The sequence below is a fragment of the Temnothorax americanus genome, unplaced genomic scaffold, assembly GCF_048541705.1.
Source record: "Temnothorax americanus isolate GAGA-0224 unplaced genomic scaffold, ASM4854170v1 Scaffold15, whole genome shotgun sequence".
NCBI classification, from domain to species: Eukaryota; Metazoa; Arthropoda; class Insecta; order Hymenoptera; family Formicidae; genus Temnothorax; species Temnothorax americanus.
In genome coordinates this window covers 2,129,367-2,149,704 of record NW_027509286.1, presented here as the reverse complement: position 1 = coordinate 2,149,704, position 20,338 = coordinate 2,129,367, and the positions used below count along the sequence as shown (strand labels likewise).

The 20,338-nt window shown below is 40.0% G+C and overlaps 1 protein-coding gene across 2 annotated transcripts in view; it reads left to right on the top strand.

Moving 5' to 3' along the window:
* Positions 1 to 20,338, top strand: part of Ntan1 (N-terminal amidohydrolase 1) — a 48,659-nt gene that overhangs the window by 8,561 nt on the left and 19,760 nt on the right. The window contains exon 2 of one of the 2 annotated variants that reach the window (XM_077402133.1): positions 17,580 to 17,705. The gene's annotated coding sequence lies outside the window, so the exon portion shown is untranslated. Of the gene's footprint in view, positions 1 to 17,576; positions 17,706 to 20,338 lie in introns of both variants that reach the window. The other variant, XM_077402132.1, reaches the window with a different exon arrangement.

The following is a 20,338-nucleotide window of genomic DNA, read 5'->3' as shown; positions in this document are numbered from 1 at the left end:
AACAAATGATACCCCATCACTGCGAAGATCAGCGTCGGCAATCCGACGATCATAAACTTGTATCATTCGATTTCGGACGTAGTTTGGATTAATGGAGGTAAATTTATGCCTATAAAGTCGACTCGACTTGAAATTATAATGGAAATCGAATGATATAATACATTTATTTATTCGATATTATATTTCATCTCATTTTGATATTATATTTCTTTATTGGAATCTCGCTTCTCTCTGAGACAAAAATTAATTCAATTTTTTCAATTTCAAGGATCGCTCTAAAATCTTTTAAAAAAAGTAAATTATTGGACTCCTCAGTTACGCATATAAGAAGTTAATAAACGCTAATTGATTGGATGATGCAGGTTTGCATTGTGTTTTTCGAATTGCAATTATGAAAACAGGATATTACATTCATTTTCTTGGGCATTCTACTTTTCGAAATGTGTTAAGAGATTGTATATAGTTATTCGGAAAATTCAAACTGGTGAAATTTATAAAAGACGCGATTTATCTGACGTATATGAACTCTGACGATAATTAATGTGAAATGGTAAACGAGTGATATCGGAAGATAGACCGTGCGTTACATGAAAAAATAAAATGTTCAGCCGTCAACTGATGGTCATTTACAAATTGTCATTATTTCCCGCATGATTCAATGTTGACCTAACCCGGCCGGCCACCCGGAGGCGTTTGTCAAAAGTTCAATCTTTCAAATTGATTTACGATTGTTCTCATGAATGTATGCCAAACCGGTTCGGGGGCCTCCAGAACACTTAGTCGGTCGGAAAGTTGATAATTATCGATTCCTTGATTTATCTCTCGTGCCGTGCGCTGCCGCGTTCGTCATCAGGAAGCGTAACGGAAAAACGTGCCATGCGAGATTAACGGTGATATACGCGGTTCGCGCCCGTGAAAAATTTTTTAATCGGCACGTACTTGTCGTCCTATAGACGAACGACGAGAGGCGCGCGTGTCTGATCGGATCTCAAGCGGGATCTCTCTCGCGACGGCAATAAAATAGGTCCTTCGACGATCCTCGGTTTGCGCGAGCTCGCACGTATCCTGGGCCTCACGAGAGCAGGGCCTCTCCTCGCCGGACAAATCACGGCTATTACTTTCCGATCACCCTGTACATCCGTCTTTTTTTATTCGACCACACTTCTACCTGCCTCGTGTTTTTATTTCGTGCACACATAGAGCCGGTCCACGTGCACCGGGGCCCTTGCATATACGTGCGCGCTTGTACAACCGGGGGACGGTAATGAACCGGGTTGCTAGCTCACTCGCGCGCGCTCGTAATCGTGTAAACTAAGAGCACATCTACACAAACACGCATACACGTGCACGGCGAAACGTGCGAGACGGTGCACACGTAGACACGATGCAAGACGAGGCTCCAGGCGCGGTCAGATTAATGAAACTCATGCGAGCAGCGGCTCTCAAGTCCGTGAGATACTGAGAAGAAAGCGTTCGTGACTATTTCTTCCTCGCTATTGCGGTTAATTTTTAACCATTGTCTCTCAAATCTCGAAATGAAAGAGAAACAGCTTTCGTCAAGAAGCTTAAAGCTCCTTACGTTGAGTTTCGGGGAGAAATGTTTCAAAACTGCAGACTTGAAAAAGAATAACAATGCTCTCGCGCTAAAAAGATAATTTTGGGAATATTAGACATAGAACTGAATTATCTATCTTTCCGAAGACGGAAGGTCTTTCTCTTTTTGAGCCTAAATGTTCGATATCGAAATTTGAGATACTCACTCGAAACATCTCATATGTGCCTCAACTCATCTTTTTTATATATCATCTGTTAACGCTTAAATAATAGTGCGCGACATAAATGACACTCTAATACACGTTCTATACTCTACAACGGAAACAGTTTCACAAATGGCCGATGCAGTTATACCGTTATGCATAAATTTTGTGACGGGACTCTTGTGTGCCGCCTCAGAAAACACTCAGATCGGCAGGTACTCTCGCGATCGCGTGGAAACCGTCGTGATCGTTACAAATCTGTACATTGTGAGGTAAACATATACTGTGTGCCGCGCGAAAACGGCGAAAAGACAGCGCGCCGTGTAGAAGACGTCCATTATTGTCCCGTGCATCCATTTCCCGATGATGTGTTACGTGCAAACGCGCCGCTTTATCTCGTCCGAAACGGGCCGGTAATTGTAATTCAAACTCGCCCGAGAGACTCGCCGCTACTCGCGCGAGCGAGTAAATCACGCCGGCGCGCTGTACGCCGCTCGAGGATTCGAGATGTTCCGGGAACGTCATTATCCGCCTCCTTATAGAACGTTTCGGCGAAACCGCTCGTAGAGCTGTTCTTGCAACGATCTGGGCGCGTTTCGCGAAAATTGCAAGCGCATCCGCAATAGCGACCGCGGTTGAAGTGCATATCAATATTTAGAAATAATTTAGGGAACGTGATCGTCGATTTAAAGCAACAAATACGATTTGCGTTTTGTTTCAATGATATTTTTTAAATGATATTTGCACTATAATGTTTACTTCTTTATAAGTCTCACAAAAGTACACTTTATATATAAGATTTATATTTCTTGTGTTATTAGATTTTTGTTGACGGAATCTTTGCGAGTCCTTCCAGTTTGTTCCTCTTTGCCGTGCCTGTTTTACCTCGATTCGGTATACAGAAACGTTCCGCTTCAATTTCGAGAAGATATCACGTTTTCAATTCCGGACAGTCTCCTCTTATCCGTAAGCCTATACTAGTGTATACGAATATGGACGCCCCTGCAACCATAACTGTATACTTTCACGTGGCCGCCGACTTTAATCGGAAGGTACTTAACCGAACCACGGTATAGAATTATAACCAATACCTCCTATTCCCATACTCGATGCTCGCTTGGAGAGTTTCCCACGACTTTGGTCTCCGTTCCTGCTCGTCGACGTTTCCTAACGAGAGACAGACGAGCGAGAGAGGTATACGCGAATTTTTTGGAATTCTATCTAAACCCGGCCAACACGAAGTGCTGGAAGCACAAGTTTCACCGAGAAATAGCAAATTTCCTCGCTGTCACGACACTCTCATCGGAGAATTGCTAAAAAATTGTCTCTTGCCATTTGGACATATATATATATATATATATATATAATCTTTTTTACATACATATATTTCTATTACTTAAGTCCACGATATTTCATCGAAACGTCTAGTCATTTGGGAAATAGAGAAGTCGCGTTTTTCACGATTTCAAAAGTCGAAAAATTAAAGCCTTTATACGATTCATGGAATTGAAATCTTACGTGAAAAATCAACGAATTCAATGAAATAAAAAACTATATGTATATTACTTTCCATCGACGTGATTCCGTAAAATTTCAACCTTCGTCATATATCACTTCTCACTTTTATAGGTTTTAAACGCTTCGCAAATAAATGACAGTACGTTTCAAACAGCGTTTCGCTTTTATCGCGTCTCGCCGTGACTTATCGGAGCGCACTTCGTCGATACTTTCTAATAAAAGAATTAAAGCATTACATTGTCGTAACGCTCCCTGCGTAATTATTACTTGTACTAGTAGCGTAGTTATTACTCGCTTATATACTTGAGTAATCTCGGTGTCAGTTAGTCATTACGAATATTGGGCGCGTTCTACCATCATAATATTATCTCCGTTCCGCCGTGATCGATAATTTATACTTACAGAGTGATCAATCGATTAATCTTTAAATTCCGCCAATCATAACTGTCCATTAACCATCGGGTGTAACAGAATTTCAGCTAATCGAAGAAATTCGCATATTAAGACGCGCTCGAACGAGCTCGAGTTCGAGAGAGAGAGAGAGAGAGAGAGAGAGAGAGAGAGAGAGAGAGAGAGAGAGAGAGAGAGAGAGAAAGAAAGAGAGAGAGAGAGAGAGAGAGAGAGAGAGAGAGAGAGAGAGAGAGAGAGAATTTGAAGTTTCGTTTCAAATCCGAGTTTGTGAATGATTGCTGCTTTTTTTTCCGCCATACAATAAAGAATCACGACTGTTTTGCACGAGACGCGAGACATTCAGATGGTTGAAATTGAGCGAGCGAGCAGAGCATCCTGTCTTTTCGCGTCTTCTTCCCGCGATCCTCGTTGGAATCCTCACGAAGTGCAGGCGTGCACGCGAGCCGCTATACGAAAGCGAAGGAGGGCTAAGCCACGTGGAACGCCCTCGATCAGGAGGTCTAATACTACATCAGCCGGGGACGAGCTCTTCCCCGGCGCTTTGAACTCTCTCGAGCCAGTCGGGGCCTAACTGAGTTAAGAGACGCTGTTATAGGGCCGGCTAAAGAGAGGGTGTTACCTTCTCTTCCGCTAGCTCACCTGCGACAGCTACTCACGCCGGGCTCTCAACGGTCAACGGTTACGCCATCGTTTTCCGTAACGTTTCAATTCGATACGCGAGCCCGCATCGCTTCCCTCGTTGTCCGCGCGCCGCCGCATCGCGAAACGCCGAATTCTTTTTACGAGGCCCCCGCGATCACTTTGATCGGCGAGTGAGCGGACGTATCTCCCGGGATGCTCGATGTACTCGGAAGCGGGATAAGCTACCGCGCCGAGTGATTGAGCAGCTCTAAAGACTTAGACGTTACATCGCTGAGCTGACGCGCGAGACGAAGAAGTGAGACGAGAGGAAGGTATGGGATATTAATTCTTCGACTGACACGGCAAACATGACAATTTTCACGGACTGGAGTAGGGTAGGACGAGCGGAAAAACTTTTTTTTATTTTAGGGAAACGCATAAAAAATCGCGCTAGATGAATTTTACCTATAATTGTAAAATTCATCAAACAGTTTTGGATATCAGATTAAAATATAGAAATTTTTTCCATATTTTGTTATTGAAATGATTGACTCGGTTTCCTTTTATACTTGTCAGTATACTTCCCTTTTTGTATTTACTGCTTTTATAGCTTTTATGTCTGAACTAACCGACTTGCCTCCTCCGCGTAAGAGAGAACGGAGCTTGTCTAAGCACGTCATTATTTCAGATGCAAGTAAGTTTGTTCACAGACCTTTTTTTCCGCAATCACCTGTCTCAGATTCGAGGCGAAGCGAACCTCCACCCTTTAATCGTCTCTAATGATTGGCTCTTTATGCTCTTTATGCGCACGTCGGAATTCGAATACGCTCGCGTGCGCATGCTACTTTGCGGCAATTGACAGGTTCTTAGATAGAGGCTTTCGATAACATTACCGGACCCGTGTTTCTCTCTACTCGTCTGCGCGCACGAAGATCGATTAACGTGCCGGCGACCAACGATGAGAACGATGATATTCCGATGAATTTGACGAAGTAACGTCCGGCGTGCACGCGTGTCTCTTCATACGTCGCAAATACGATGATTCATTGCCCGAGGAATCGCCTTTTCGCCTTACGAAGGATTCTCTCGCCACGGGGATGTATTAAATTTAAATAGCTTAGGTAATTCTTAACGTTCTCTGACGATTACGCGCGTGTAAATGGCACGTAATTGATATAATTGGAAACGAGTAACTTAGATTTTATTTAAGAAGAACACGAACGTGTATAAGATTTATTAAAAAGTTATTAATGCTTCGACGCATCTGTGAAGTTGGCATGACATTCTACGAATTTAAAAAAGATGCTAAGAATTCAAATAGCATTTTTTATAGTTCTAATACAGTTCCTGATAAAAATTAAAAAAAGTTCTGTATTCTTTATGTTAAAAAATTGAAATTGAAAAAATGTGCTCATTTCGCGAATCTAGCACGACACTCTCTTTTCTAAAAAGTACGAAAACGAATTGAGTATTATAATTTATAATATTTGACAAGAGTTCCCAATAGTTTTATTCGAGTACCACACATATTATCTATACAATTTCACCAATTAACAGATATTTCACCGCAATTAACAGTTTTTAAAAAATTTTTAACAGTTACGTCCAGCACTCAGTGAAAATGTGTCGTGTTGATGATTTTCCGCAGTTTGAACAATTATTTTCGACAGTTCTACGAGTTCTGGGCGCCGACATAAAAAAATTGTTTAAAAATTGTTGATTGGAATATCGATCTGAAATTGTATATATGTGTGAAACTTGAATAGAACTATCGGGCACGCTCATCAAATATTATAAACGCGTTTTGGTACTTTAGAGAAGAGAATGTCGTGCTAGATTCGAAGTTAGCACATTTTTTCAATTTTGATTTTTTAATATAGGCAATGTAGAACTCTTTTTAATTTTTATCAGAAACTATAGAAAAGAAGCGACTCCAAATTTCGTAACGAATATCGCTGTCTATTTTCCGCTAGCGCGGAATATCTTGTACAACTTGTGTCGGTTTCTACTTTTCAACTCGACTTATTTCGAAATCCTCAGCTTCGCGCTATCTATCGCGGATTTTAATATACCCCCTCCGTAATCACGCGAGATCTTCGTATATACTCTCGGCAAGATCGGCAGGAATTTTCGAGCCGGCGGCGCATCGACGAGCAATTTACGTTATCCGCGGCTGAATAGTCGGCATTTTAAGCGCAATGCGCGAAATCTTCCGTGTGCCGATTTCCACGTTCCGCATTTCGCGTATCAAGGGACTCTACATCGGACTAGGTTAATCCGGTTGGCTTACGAAGAACCGCGGCGCAGAGAGAGAGAGAGAGAGAGAGAGAGAGAGAGAGAGAGAGAGAGAGAGAGAGAGAGAGAGAGAGAGAGAGAAACACAGAGAAAGGACTTATATATCCGGAAGGCACACACGAGGAGAGCTTCTCTACCGTGTATACAGCGTGGAGCATGCGAAACGAACGGCCATGTATCCGCGCATAGACGTGTGTCTCTTATAGCGAGATCTGAGAATAGTGAACGTACGCGCTGTATGGACCGTACAGCATTTACGGATTCAAGCACTAGATTCTGCCGGTCAGAACAAAACCGCCATACCTCGTACCTATGTTAATTGATATAAATCCTCTGCGCCACGAAATAAGACTTCAATCGTGTAATCACATTTGTCGAAAGGCTCTATAGTTGCTTGAAATATGAAATCCTTCCCCGGTATAGCCATCTGTGTTTCTGTCTTTAATTAAAGAGGAACCCTTTATTGCATAACAAATCTCTCTCACTCGATTTCTATTTTTAACTTGAATCAATTAATTATTTTACGTTCTGAATTACTGAGACTCGTCTATACTTTATCTTCCTCTTTTCCATAGGAATTTAGATTCATTTAACTCGATGCATTATGTATAACAAAAAGTTGCAATTATGATCTCTTTGTGTCCTGATGTGATTTGCAAACATTACAAATTGGAGGCACATAAAGCAAGCGAATAAAATAATTTTATGCTTGATACAAAGGTACGCGTGATTCACGCTACTCCGATTAAATGCCTAAGGTACAACATATGATACGACGGTTTTATTTGCTCGGCAGATATATTTAACGCGTTTAACATGAGTACGACTTTAACATGGGTACGTGAACTGTCGAGGAACGCACGTGTGTATATGCGTGCGTCTACCACGTGAAAATTGTTATACAGCACGCGCGCGCGGAGAATTCACGTGGAATGCAAATCAAGGTTAAAAAATACATGGCATCTGGACGCTGCATGTGTGTCAGTAAAAGTCACATAATTCATGTAATGCAAATTCGAATAAATGCGGGGTGAAATTACGGATAATGAATTAGGTATTAATTATCTTTTACATTGTATGATTTTTGCGAGAACACATAATCAGTGGCTTTTTAAAGACACATGTGAATTTGCATTTCTTTAATTATCCAAGATAATTTTGTAACAGGAAATTACAACGTAAGTTATTGTATCTAATAACAGCAAAATTAGATATAAAATAAAAGATTTTCTTTAAGAGTTCTTTTATACTTTGTTATTAATTATTTGAAATATGAACAAAAAATCCTCGTCTATTGTGATGATTATTTGCGCCATAAAAAAAATATTTGAACGTATATTTAATCGGATTATTAAATATATAGTGATATTTATTCGAACGTTTGGCAGGAAACTTGGCCGGCTCGAGCGGTCTTGTTTCTAGCGCGTATACGTAAACTATACGTAAAGTAGGGCGTAGCGCAATAGCAACTTTAATTATTCACTGGCCTGTGAATTTCGCCGTTTAAGCCGCCACTTTTTCGACGCCGCCGTGCACCTGCGCGATGCACAAGTTGCAAGTGCATCCCCATATATAGCGAACCGCGATTACGCTATATCTTAAGTGTAAGGCTCCGTCGGTGTTACCGCAAGAATTCGTATCGCGTGCATTAATCTTTATTGTATAAACTTCGTGTACCTAATAATTTCATGTTGCGATTTGCTGCGCGAAGATGCATAAGTATAATCATGTCTTGCATTTCGCGGCAACGTGTGTATTATGTATTTACGTGTACATGCCGTGTCTTTAATACGAGACAGATAATATCGCTTCTCTTTGATTACGCGCGGCTAAAACACCAATCTTATGTGACAATCCATTTAAAACTTGTATAATATTTCAATATTTAAAATATTGGAATGCTGTAGCACAACTCTAAATTTTCGAATTCAATGTTTAATTGAATTAAGTGATATGTTTTTTATGTTGATATAAGAATAATTTGCTCTTTTAATTTGCTACATTAAAACTTACATGTAATTTATGTTATAAAAACAAACGTGCAGATTAAAGCTTTGGTATAGATTCTGACAAAATAACGAATTTCTTCGATAATACTAATATACATATATAATCTTATCTTAATTACACTTTCTGGAATTTATTGACGCGCTCGTTCTCATCGTAAGATCTACGATTACGCACACTTTGCAAACCTAGCTCATCACTTTCTGTTGCTTACAATCGTGCCGTGATATTCTCACGTGACGTATTGATCTCCTAACGAGGTGGCGTTCCAACAATTAACCATCAACCGTTGTATCGCGATCTAACGTCAAAGTACTCGGTGGAATCAGCGCGTCCCGCGTTTCGACACGCCTCAGCAAACGGTTTTCATCTCTCACGGCGGACAAACGAGTGGTCGTATACCGCGCTCGAAAGTCGCGAGCGCATCCATCCCGCGGGGATATAGAAATCCGCACCCACGCGCGATCTCAAACGCGGCTACGTATACTGGATACTCTCGGGACACTATACACTACGTACAATACATATACGTGCACACGTACATACACAGGGCACACACAGACGCGCGCCAAGTGCGCGTTTCTGCGTACTGGTACACGGTACGGTGCATGCACGTATGTAACAAGGCGCGCGTCTGTGTCGGGAGAGAAGACCTGGCAACTGGACTCCCCCCCGGGGGCCCACATAAATCAGAAACTCAGGTTCAGGCCTAGCCCGAAGCACGGCCAAACCAGAAATTTAGATGCACCGGGTGTCCCCGAAGTAATTTCCCCGCGAGGCGGAGCGAGTGGCCCCACGGAATTGGGAATTAGGACGGTACGCTCACCCCCGCGTTGTGCTGCTCATCCCGTTGCGCGCCGGAGAGTTTCGTATACGATAATTTCAACGCGCCCTCGTTGCCGGCCGTAAATCAACCGGTGTGGGTTAGACACACCCGATAGAATCGTGTGCGGTGACGCGGCTAATTTTTTTTGCTGGACATCTCGTTATTTGCGCGCGCCGATAAATATTGCTCAGCTGTGGTACGCTACACGTGTACCTCCGGTACTTATCTCATTAATATAATTAATCTCACCTCTAAATAGCTTCTTATTTTGAAAATGACTAAACATAGTTGAACTTTTTCGCGCTAAGAAAAACTTTACTTATTCTATTATTGTACGTTTGTAAATCAATGTAATCGTTGTTCAGTCAAGGATTATATCGAAGCGAGAGAACTATACTTTTGCGTATCTTTATTTTGCTGTACCGAAGAGATTGCTCGTCGAACATGTCTAACCAGTTCTCACATTCGCCCGGCTTTCCTGCGTAATTTCGCTCTCATCCGTGTTTTACGCCTGATGGCGTTTCGTAATTTTGTTCTAACCGCAGGTCGCAATATCGAGATGTTCGGTGCGACGCGGCTCGCGGCGGCGATGTCTATCTCGATTTCACGCGGCATTGATCGGTGAACGAGAGAATGAGCGTTGCGGATTTAACACCGTGGTAAAAGAAAAGCAGCTCTTTCAGCGTGTCGAAAGACACTTTCATGGGATGGTCAACGATGCTCAATGCGAGTTGTGCGATATCGACTTTGCGGATATCTAGTAATCCTAGTAAGTTCTAGTATACACTGCACACACGATTTAACACAATTCTGCAGACCGTAGCGAACAGTGTCGCACGCGCGTTTTATACCCTCGATTTTCATACATGTTTATGTGCTACGAAGTAATAAAAATTCTCATCGGTATTTTTATACAAAAAAAAAAATGATGTGCGAGAGACGTAAGTTTGATCTAGCGATATCGATTCCATTAAATCGATAAAATCCGTCGCAGCAGAGAAAAAGTGAGATTGAACTCGAGTTTTAAAAGAGGTTTCCAGCGCATTCTCTGAATTATTGATTATTGACTATATGCTACTTCCTAGTGATCTCCCGCGCGCGCAAACGATATCTCGCTACAGCGCGCGAACGAGTTCCGCGAACGCATAACATATCCGAGGGATAAATGCGGACACGTGCTATCGCGGAATATATTCCGTACCAAAAGAAGCGGGATGCGCGCACACACTCTGTTTTTGCCGGTTGCACCGCTGCACCCATCCTCGCCGCCCATCCTCTCGCGCGATAGCGTATACCGTTATATTATCGTCGGTATTGCCAATAAATGCAATTGTCTCGTGACTTCGTTGCCCTATCGCGTATCGTTAATTCGTGGAGTACCGGAACAATCTTTATTCTCTGTTACAGCCGTCATTGTTGCACCGCGATGAAGCTTCGAGATCGATTAAGCTCTCTCTCTCTCCGGGAATTGGTAAAGCGTGCGCAATTAAAATTTCTTTTTCGAAAAGCGAGTCTTAATAGCAAATTCCTCGGCAAGCAATATTGAAAATACTTCTGCATTTATCGAACATTTTTATTAAGGCATCAGTTTCCTTTGGAAGTAAAATTATCGAGCGGATGAAAATCAAAGAATGCATAGTCGTTATAGTTTTACCCTTAGGCTTTATATCATTTCGCTTCCTCTTCATGTCTTTCTGATTATATATAAATACTTAATAAAGCTAATTAAGATTTAAAAATGTTGAAAATAATAATTACGAAATGTATGCGTAGGAGAGACCGGGGCTATATGGCTGAGGGGTATGTTGTCTATGTGCTACTTTCTAGTATTTATCTTGAGAGGAACAGAGAGTGATGGATAAAAAATCGCGAAATGGATTTTTAGAATCTAAAAGTATCATTTCAGATTTTTTTTCCACTGTTCCTCTCAAGATGGACAACATACCCCATATAGCCATATAGCCTCGAATCTCGCCTATTTGTTGACCGTATACGAGCTCGAACTACAATTTTCACTTACTCACTCATTAAAAAAAAAAATGTTTGTTTGCTAGACTCTATGCTATTCTTGATATTCTTCGCCAAACATTGGTTACAATTATCGAATTAAATCGAAGTTTATACGATTATATTGAACTGCATGAAACTTCTAGGAGAGAGAGGAGAGGCTCGTTACACTTATTCCTGGGAGATAGAGCTAGTAGTTCAATCAAGAATAAATAGTGGAAACTGCGGTATTAACAGAACACTCTTGGAGGAGAGTCCGTCATCCAGGATCGAAGGGCTCGCTCGATTTTTTCGTGCGCGACTTTCGATTTCGATCGGCGCGGCGGCGGCGGCGCGGGCGCGCGCGAGCCGGAGGGACGCGAGGAAAAGAAAGAAAAGAAGAGTAAGGTAAACGGCCCAGTTATAGGCACCTTTATAGCAGCGGCCCTGATTTTCTATTATTTACGAACGCGATATATTGTTAAACCCCAAACAAACTATTTTAACACGTGCATTAAAGCTTTCTGAGTAAGATTCACCTATATTTTTAGTTAAATCATTCAGTTCTAATAAATAAATAATTATTTTTATAATGCTCGTTACTGCCGGCGTTTTTGGCACTATCGAAGTGCTCTGCCGCACTTTATGGCACCAACGGGCCCAATTTTCGGCACTTCGAGACGTCACAGTTACTTAAATTGTCCTGCGTATAATTTTAGCTGTAATAATCAATGTTTAATTACTAATTAGCTCTCTTGTAGGTATTATATTTTGCCAACCTCTATGCAAAAACTACATATAATATAAGATATATGAGATAAATTAGCTACCTTCGAAGAGTCCAAAGTCTCCATCACTTTTTTCTCTATCTGTGCTTACTCTGTTACAACAGATTTTTATATATTACATTAAAATACAAAAATAAGATAGGTGAAAATAAAACACAGAAAACAAACTTTATCTGTAGCGTAAAAAGTGTCAAAATGTGTTGAATAATTAATAAATTTCAAACAAACATAAAAATTTATTAGAATTATTTTTTTCATAAAAAATGTTTTTATTATAAATTTTCGAGTTACAAGTATCAATAAATCTACCTCAATTTCTATAATAATAAAGCAAAATTGATGATGCAACATATTACAAACTCTGTGCCAAAAAGTGAAACATAACCTTCATTACGTGACGCACTTCTTGGCATCGGGAATTTAAGGGAAAAACTAACATACAGATAAACTATTACTTATCTAATCGATAATGTGATTCGTGCTGAACATGTTCATATAACCATTATGACGTTTTAATACTTACATAATACTAAAAATCAGCAGTTTGACGTTCGCTACCACTAAGGTGTGTCACCTAGGAATGCCCTTCGGGAGCCACTGAAACGCGCGAGTCGCCCCATTCACTGTCGGTAATTTAAGTACGAAACATTTAAAAAAAAGTGTTTATGCAATAATCAACAGTAAAAAACGCTCTTTAATTTGCTTGTAATTTTTTTAATATTTGACGAAAACTTTATTTATTACAAATATAAATGTACCGTCGGTGCCGGAAACTAGGACAGTGCCTGTAACTGGGCCGTTTACCTTATAAGAGACCCCGGAAGGCCATCTCATCTTCCGCGAATTTGCCGGGCCACTGACTTCTTCTTCGTTCGTTGCATAACGCACCTTCTCACTGTCGGCGGGCAACGTCGTCGCCCATCGTCGTTCGCGGATGAGAGCCGCTGAATCGTGCGGTGTACCGGTTGTTCCACTCGTGGAATGCGGACCGGCGCGCTGTGTGCGTGTCCACACCGGTGTATGCATACACATTACCCACACAAGGCAACGCATACAAACAAATGCGTAGTGCTGTAAGCTATTCCCTGCGGTATACCCCGACTGCTCGTCCCGACTTTTGTTTAACCCCCATTAACAGCCATCGTCCCATTTTTGAAGCAAGAGTTTTGCGCGTTATGAGTAAGATAATTTTATACTGAAAGACAATCTGCCGAACGCTACCTGGCTTTATTGCCAAATCGCGAATACGTACGTCGTAATTAGAAACGATGTGCGCCGCAGGGTTATTACGCCGCTGCATATGTGCTCGCGTGCCCGCACCGTGCATACGGACGAGCGAAAGGGATGCGTCTTTCACGTGTGCCGTGGACACAAATATTGTTATTATTGTTTACGATCGAAGAGGAGGTGCATCTCGGCGCGCACGGTGCGCGCGCCGCTCGGTTCTAACTCACGTTAAGAAAGCATTGTTTGCATTTCATTGCCTATGCGCCTTTGCGTAACCGCAATACCGCTGCACGCAGGTCGGCAGCTGCTCCGACGATCCTTAATTCCAAGCGACGGAGCAATGAGACGCGAATATCGAGACGAATTTTTTGAAAAGCAAAAGAAAAGACTATTTTGTCTTTATGAGAAGATAATCATAGTAAACTGCGGTTAATTTACTTGCCCAGAAATTAATCAAATAAAATTGAATAACGCTCTTATGTGTATCGCGATATTTATAATCTTGTATATTATTCCAAATATGAATTTCAGAAATCCTACCTATATGGATATCAAATGCAATTTTTTGACTTCTTTAAAGACAAGGAAGCGAGCGTGAATAAATGAACTTGGTTCAATGAGTGCACAGTTGAAGCAAATTGTTTATTTGCGTTTGCTCGCTCGCTTGGATTCGGCTCAGGAAAGAATCCATAAAAATTATCTAAAACTGGTGTATATAACAGTGAATTAATTATAAAGATAAAAATATTTCGAAATTTTAACGCTTTTATAAACAAAGATCGCGTGTGCGATCTTTATTTATAAAAGTATAGAACAGAATGCGGTTTATTAATAGCAAGATTGTTGCAGAAATAAAGAAGTAGAGACTAGAGACAGAGTGTAACAGTGTATACATAAAGAGAAAAATGTATCTAATCTTTGCGATAGAAATATTACGGAGGGTGCCTCGGATTGCAAGCGAAAATTCCCGTACAAAATTCCATACAATTCCAATCTCTCTGCACGCATCGCGACATACAACCGGTCTGATTACGGCATAGAGCGACGATTCGATTACCGCGCTCGTAATGCTCGCGTGAATTTTCTAGTGCGCATTAATCAAGGGTATAATGTCGCAATCTGTCTTGCGGTTAGAACTTTTTTTTCGATTGGCCGCGCCGCGCCGCACGGGTATACCTACTCTCTTAATAGACACATTAACTTTGTGCCGGTAATCGACGATGGAAATTAAATCTTACGTTCCAGTTATAAATCATCCGAGTAACGTGTCCTCGGGCGCTAAATAAAAGACGCGATTATTCATCCGATGAAGCTCGGGCAAGAAGTATATAGAGTAGCGGCCGTAATCGATGAATCTCGTTCATGGAATATTCATAAACGCGTCTCGCAAACTTTAATTGATTCGCTCGAATTATCGCGTCTAAGATCATGTCGTTCGTTATCGATATCGTATTTAAAAAAATCCTTGATTAGCCACATATATTTTTTTGTATTTTTTTTGTATTATGTAATAGGGAACTTTTGCGTTTCGTGTGCAATTACGAGAGTGGGTATTTAAAAGCATTTATTTTAAATATCTTTTTTTATAATTTCATTAATAAACTTTTTTGCCTATAACGCGCACGATATACTTCGATCATTTTTCGTTTATCTGTTATATAATCTATAACTTTTGAATTTTACTTACTTTACTGTGAATAATTTATATTATTTGCCTTTGTGTCGAAATTTATCAGCGATTTCAGCGCAAAATTATGACCGTAGAATGACGATGTTACTTATACGTAGCTACAAACAATCGAAGGAAGTCGTATCTCATAAATATTACGGCGGCGAGGCCCGACAGTCAGTTGCGGCCACTGTATGCAAATTTGACCGCTGCATATTTCTATCGCTGCTTACGTTCCAATCGAGCATCCGATATAAACAACCCTCAACTAACCGTGCTGATCTTGACGCATCAAGATCTTCGATATATTTTACGATTGTTTTTAAAAATAGCATTAATCCGATTTTAAATTATTTAAACCTATTGAAGTGTCTATATTAAATGTTATTAGATTGTCCACGTAATTGATGACTTTATATTGCCCCTTATTCAAAAGTTTTTTAAATATTTATAACAGAAATGTTTCAGGCAGATTAGCTATTTCTAGCATTATATGTAGATATGTATGAATAATAAAATTTATTATGACATATTGTCATTTTAATTTTATGTCATGCAACTTTTATTATTTTAAAAATCCTTTTTGTAGTTTTGAACGCAGAACAAATCATTTAGGTATATAAATACAAATTTGAATAAATATATTAAATAAAAATGGAATTTTGCTCTATTTTTTTTACCTTTTTGAGTATTAATCAGTTGAATCGGTAATCGAAATAACATAAAATTAAATCACATAAATTTAATATGAATTGGATATCAGATATACGAAGAAACGATTTTTACCAGGTGCACGAGCGACATAAAGTGACGGATTTAAAATGATTTCAACGATTTGCGTCATAAAGGTGAGGTTAAGAGATCTAAATAAAGGGTTAACGAGTGCAAGTTCGATGCAGCTTGTGACTTTTGACACGCGAGTGTTTCGGCTTAGTAAATTTACGATTTCCTCGAAATCCGTAAAGGCGGAAGGAATTTAATTTGCATATTCAGGAGGCAGTCTGCTTCGCGTAAACTTTAATCCCAGAATATTTTGATCGTGTATTTTCTTATGCTCTTTTGTTTTTAGTTAGTAAATAGTCCGTTTATTTTGTGTGGAAGTACTCACCTAAAATGACTCAATTAACAATTTTAAAAAATTAAAAACTTTATCGAATATTAGCATGATAATCAGTTGGACATTCGGTAATATAATAAAATTGATACAAGATAATGGAACTAAAGTGTGCATATGATTGTAATCACGGAAAAAATGCGACGTACTTACATTATAGTAGTCGTAAATTAAATCGCTAAAGATTCTCGGCGAGCGAAAAGCTGTTAATTAAGGTGGTCCTTTCGCGGACCCAGCTAGTCAAGTAACAGTCCGTCATGAGGTAATTGAAAACAAACATATTGACAAACATTACACAACATCCCAATAATTATAATAATATAACATGATTTTACACACACGCGTTAATCGTATTTAATTATTTACTAATTAAAAAAATATCACAACAGTAGTGCGGTTGGACTCGATTTAGGTTAGGTCAGGCATTGACAGTACGAGTAAAGCAATATGCGCGTGGATCCACTACTTATATATTTAACCTCGTATATCAGAGCAAAACATTCGGTAAGCTCTTATTTTCAAGGTATGTACGAAATCCGGAAACTTCAGGGAATATTTTAAGACATGATTAATGTATTCATCTCTTACGCTCCGCGAACGCATATTTAGAATGACTTATTTCTTGTAAAGTGTCGGTAACCTCACTTGATTTTTCGTACACATGCCCCTTATTACTGTATATTTAACATATATCAACGTTAGGTACCTATCTAATACTTGTTCTCACGAAAGGACCACCTCAACATGGTGGACCTTCGCACCTGTTTTTGAGACAGCTGCACTATCTTTTTTGGGAAAGATGTAAAATATTAAACCTATACAATCCTTATATGAGATCCTCGAGATCATTGACTTCCCACGTCATTGTGTCAAATCGACAAAAACTGAAGTGGTTTAAGAAATATATAAATGTCACGATAAGACGTTCTTAAATATATAATCAGCGATAAGCCTATTATAGATACACGTAGTGTCGACTGTCGGACTGGAAAAGTATCGAAGGGATGATTTGTCATCGATATTTTTCTCGTGCAACCACTGGATGATAGTCAGATTTGAGATTAATCTCGCTTATCGCACCCTCATTCGCGCAACCCTCATAACTCGTTCAATCGCCATTAGTCTTTCGTCGCGAGTTTTAGATATTATTATACTAATGTATGCCAAGTTTTATATACACTATAGTTTTTTACGACTTTTAAAAAATATATGTATACGACATCCAAATAGAAATACTTCTGTATTGCATAACTCATGAATGTTTTAATGAGCAGCTTTATATTACGAAAATCTATCTACACTCGACTTTCTTGAATCGAATCTTTCCTAACCATTTTCGATGTATTTACTCTTTCAGCAGCATCCCGCGGAGCACGTGATAGTAGCGCGACGGATGCACGTTCGAAGAGGCGGAAGTACCCGTTGACCATGGCGGCGGGAACGTGCCAGTTCGCCTGAGAGGACAGTATCCGCAGAAATCCGCAAGGTGAGTCCTCTCCGGGTCCCCTGATGCGCTTCCGAGCTCGGACCCGCGACGTTATTAAGAGATTTCAAGAGATACGGGAAATAAATTAAGCGGGTAAACGAGCGGAAACCGCTAAGGCGAGCTCCGAGATAAATCGAGTGGCGGAAGACGAAGACCTATGAGAGATAAGGGAGAAGGGAGAGCAGGTCGCGTTTTTCAGAATTGCCCCGGAGTCTCAGCGTCTATCCTCGCCGATAGCTTCCAATAGCGAACGAAGATAAGCGCGGCGATGTCGCTTCGTGAAGACACCGATCCTGACCAGAGAGAGAGAAAAAGAAAGCGAACTTCCGCGATTAAGATGTGCGACGAGGCCCATGAATCCCGTCTAGATACATATCTGATTTGGCATTGTCACCGTCGATAATCTACTCGTTCTTTTTTTCGCGAGGAATGCGCCGAATGGAGATGTTAACTCTCAAATATACTCGCGTGGAAAGATACACAGATACGGCGTAAACGATCACCTCTCTCTCTCTCTCTCTCTCTCTCTCTCTCTCTCTCTCTCTCTCTCTCTCTCTCTCTCTCCCTCTCTCTCTCGCTTCCAGACGGATTTAGGAATTTAACAACTAATCTTTTATAAAGAGGAACAGCAGAAACCGGCCTCACATTATGACTCTTTTATTTTTCTTTATAAAATAATACGAGAGCAGAATTTTGCTCACACATTCGAGAACTGAATTGACCGACGCGAGTATTTAAGAATTAATGATTCTTTGTCGATGAGGGTCTTTAGATAATAACGGCCGATTGTTATGTATAGAGATCTTGAATAATAAAGATTAAAGTACCGCGCTGACCGAGTCAAAGTATCGATAATGGACATTTTATTACTCAATCGAGTCGCTTCTTAAATCTGCGCGAGCGCATTCGATATGAAGACACATCATATATAATAATAATAATAATAACGGTAGAGTATTTAACTTAACATAGTATGTTTTTTCGTCGAGATGTAAGCACGCCTCGTAAGCATTTTCACGACGGAAATTCGGCGCTTTATCGCAGATATTTAATATTTGAAAATTATTCGCACAACTACGGCGATTAGCGAATACAAATCTACGTTGAAGTAAATTGACAAAAAAAGATTATCCTATGGTTCGAGTATATTGCGAAGTTACGGCTCTATCGGTATACGCACGCAGCTTGAACGTCGATATGTATAAATAATAATTGATTATTGAGTATCTTGACATTCGCACGCGGCATGAGAGATTACGTCGGAGCAGTTCTTTGTTGGATTCACGGGAAACACGAGCGTAGCTGATAATTTGCATATTAAATTAAGCGAGGGCATGTTTTTCTTAGATACTCTCTTCAGGAAGTTAAATGAAGAGCGAGTGTCAATATTCCTGCTTGAAAATGGATTAATTATAAAGAAAATATCTAGATATACAGTTTAGATACAATCTATGCAAATATTTGCATTTTTTCACGTTTAGCTGGATTACATTGATTCGCGGATGTCAGACATAACAATACGATATAGTTGCTATATACACTATATCTTCATGTTTTTATTTGAAGCTGATTCATAATTCTAATCTAATGAAATGGAATTACAAATGGAAGAATATCTCTTTATACACTTTTCTAAAAAAAAAAAAATAAGCAATTAAAGAGATTGCGCTATATAAATTATTAACTAAATTATTATCAAATAAATATTAATAAAAATAACTGCACTCTCGATTATATCTGCGCGTTGTCTACCTGTTTGAATTTAATTTAATCTCGTCGTGGTATAATATTTTAAAAGAACTTCCTGGGTAGTGTAAGTCCCGTGGTCCTTAGACCATCGACCATGGGTAACCTTCCACGGTATGCATGCATGGGCCTCGTTTATCGCGAGGCCGTAACTTATGCGTCACCCGTTATCTGGGCGCGCTTATTATGCATGTTATCGTCTCCCCCTTCGACGAAGGGAGAAGCCATAAATTTAATAGTCCCCGCCCGGTGTGTGGAGGAATCTTCCTCCTTCGGCATGAAAATCTGAATCGACTCTCTGGGACTCGTTTTCGTTCTTGTTCTCGAATTTCATAATGTCTTTCAAGCTTATTCGTACATGACGTAAATACCTTTCAATATTAACGCGTATGATTTATACGTATTTCAGAAAAATTGTATATGCGTCTAATTCGTCAGTTTTTTTTTATGCAGTCCTTTTAATATCACTCACAATTTTTCATTTTGTCTGACATTTTCGATTATCGCGAAGCATTCTTTGTCTAGATACATTAACTTAATCATCTTGAACAATTTGCTTGCCGTTAAGAATTATTATCGCATTGCATTAAAAAATAATTTTCCGCGATAAACGGAAATGTTTCAAGCTACGGTACGTATGCGTGCATACGGTGTGTACATGCATATATGTGTGACCGCCTGTCGGCAAAACTATAGTTATCGTGCTCCATTATTTGCAACAGGGGAGCAGTTCAGCCTGCGTCGGACAGTGGAAAATTTCGCGCCGATCTCACGACTCTCGTATCGCGGAGAGGAAAACAGATAAATCGCGGGCGGCAGCGACGCCGTGTTTACGCGGAACACGAGGAAGCAAAATAAGAAATCGACCGAGAAATCAAATCGTCCGT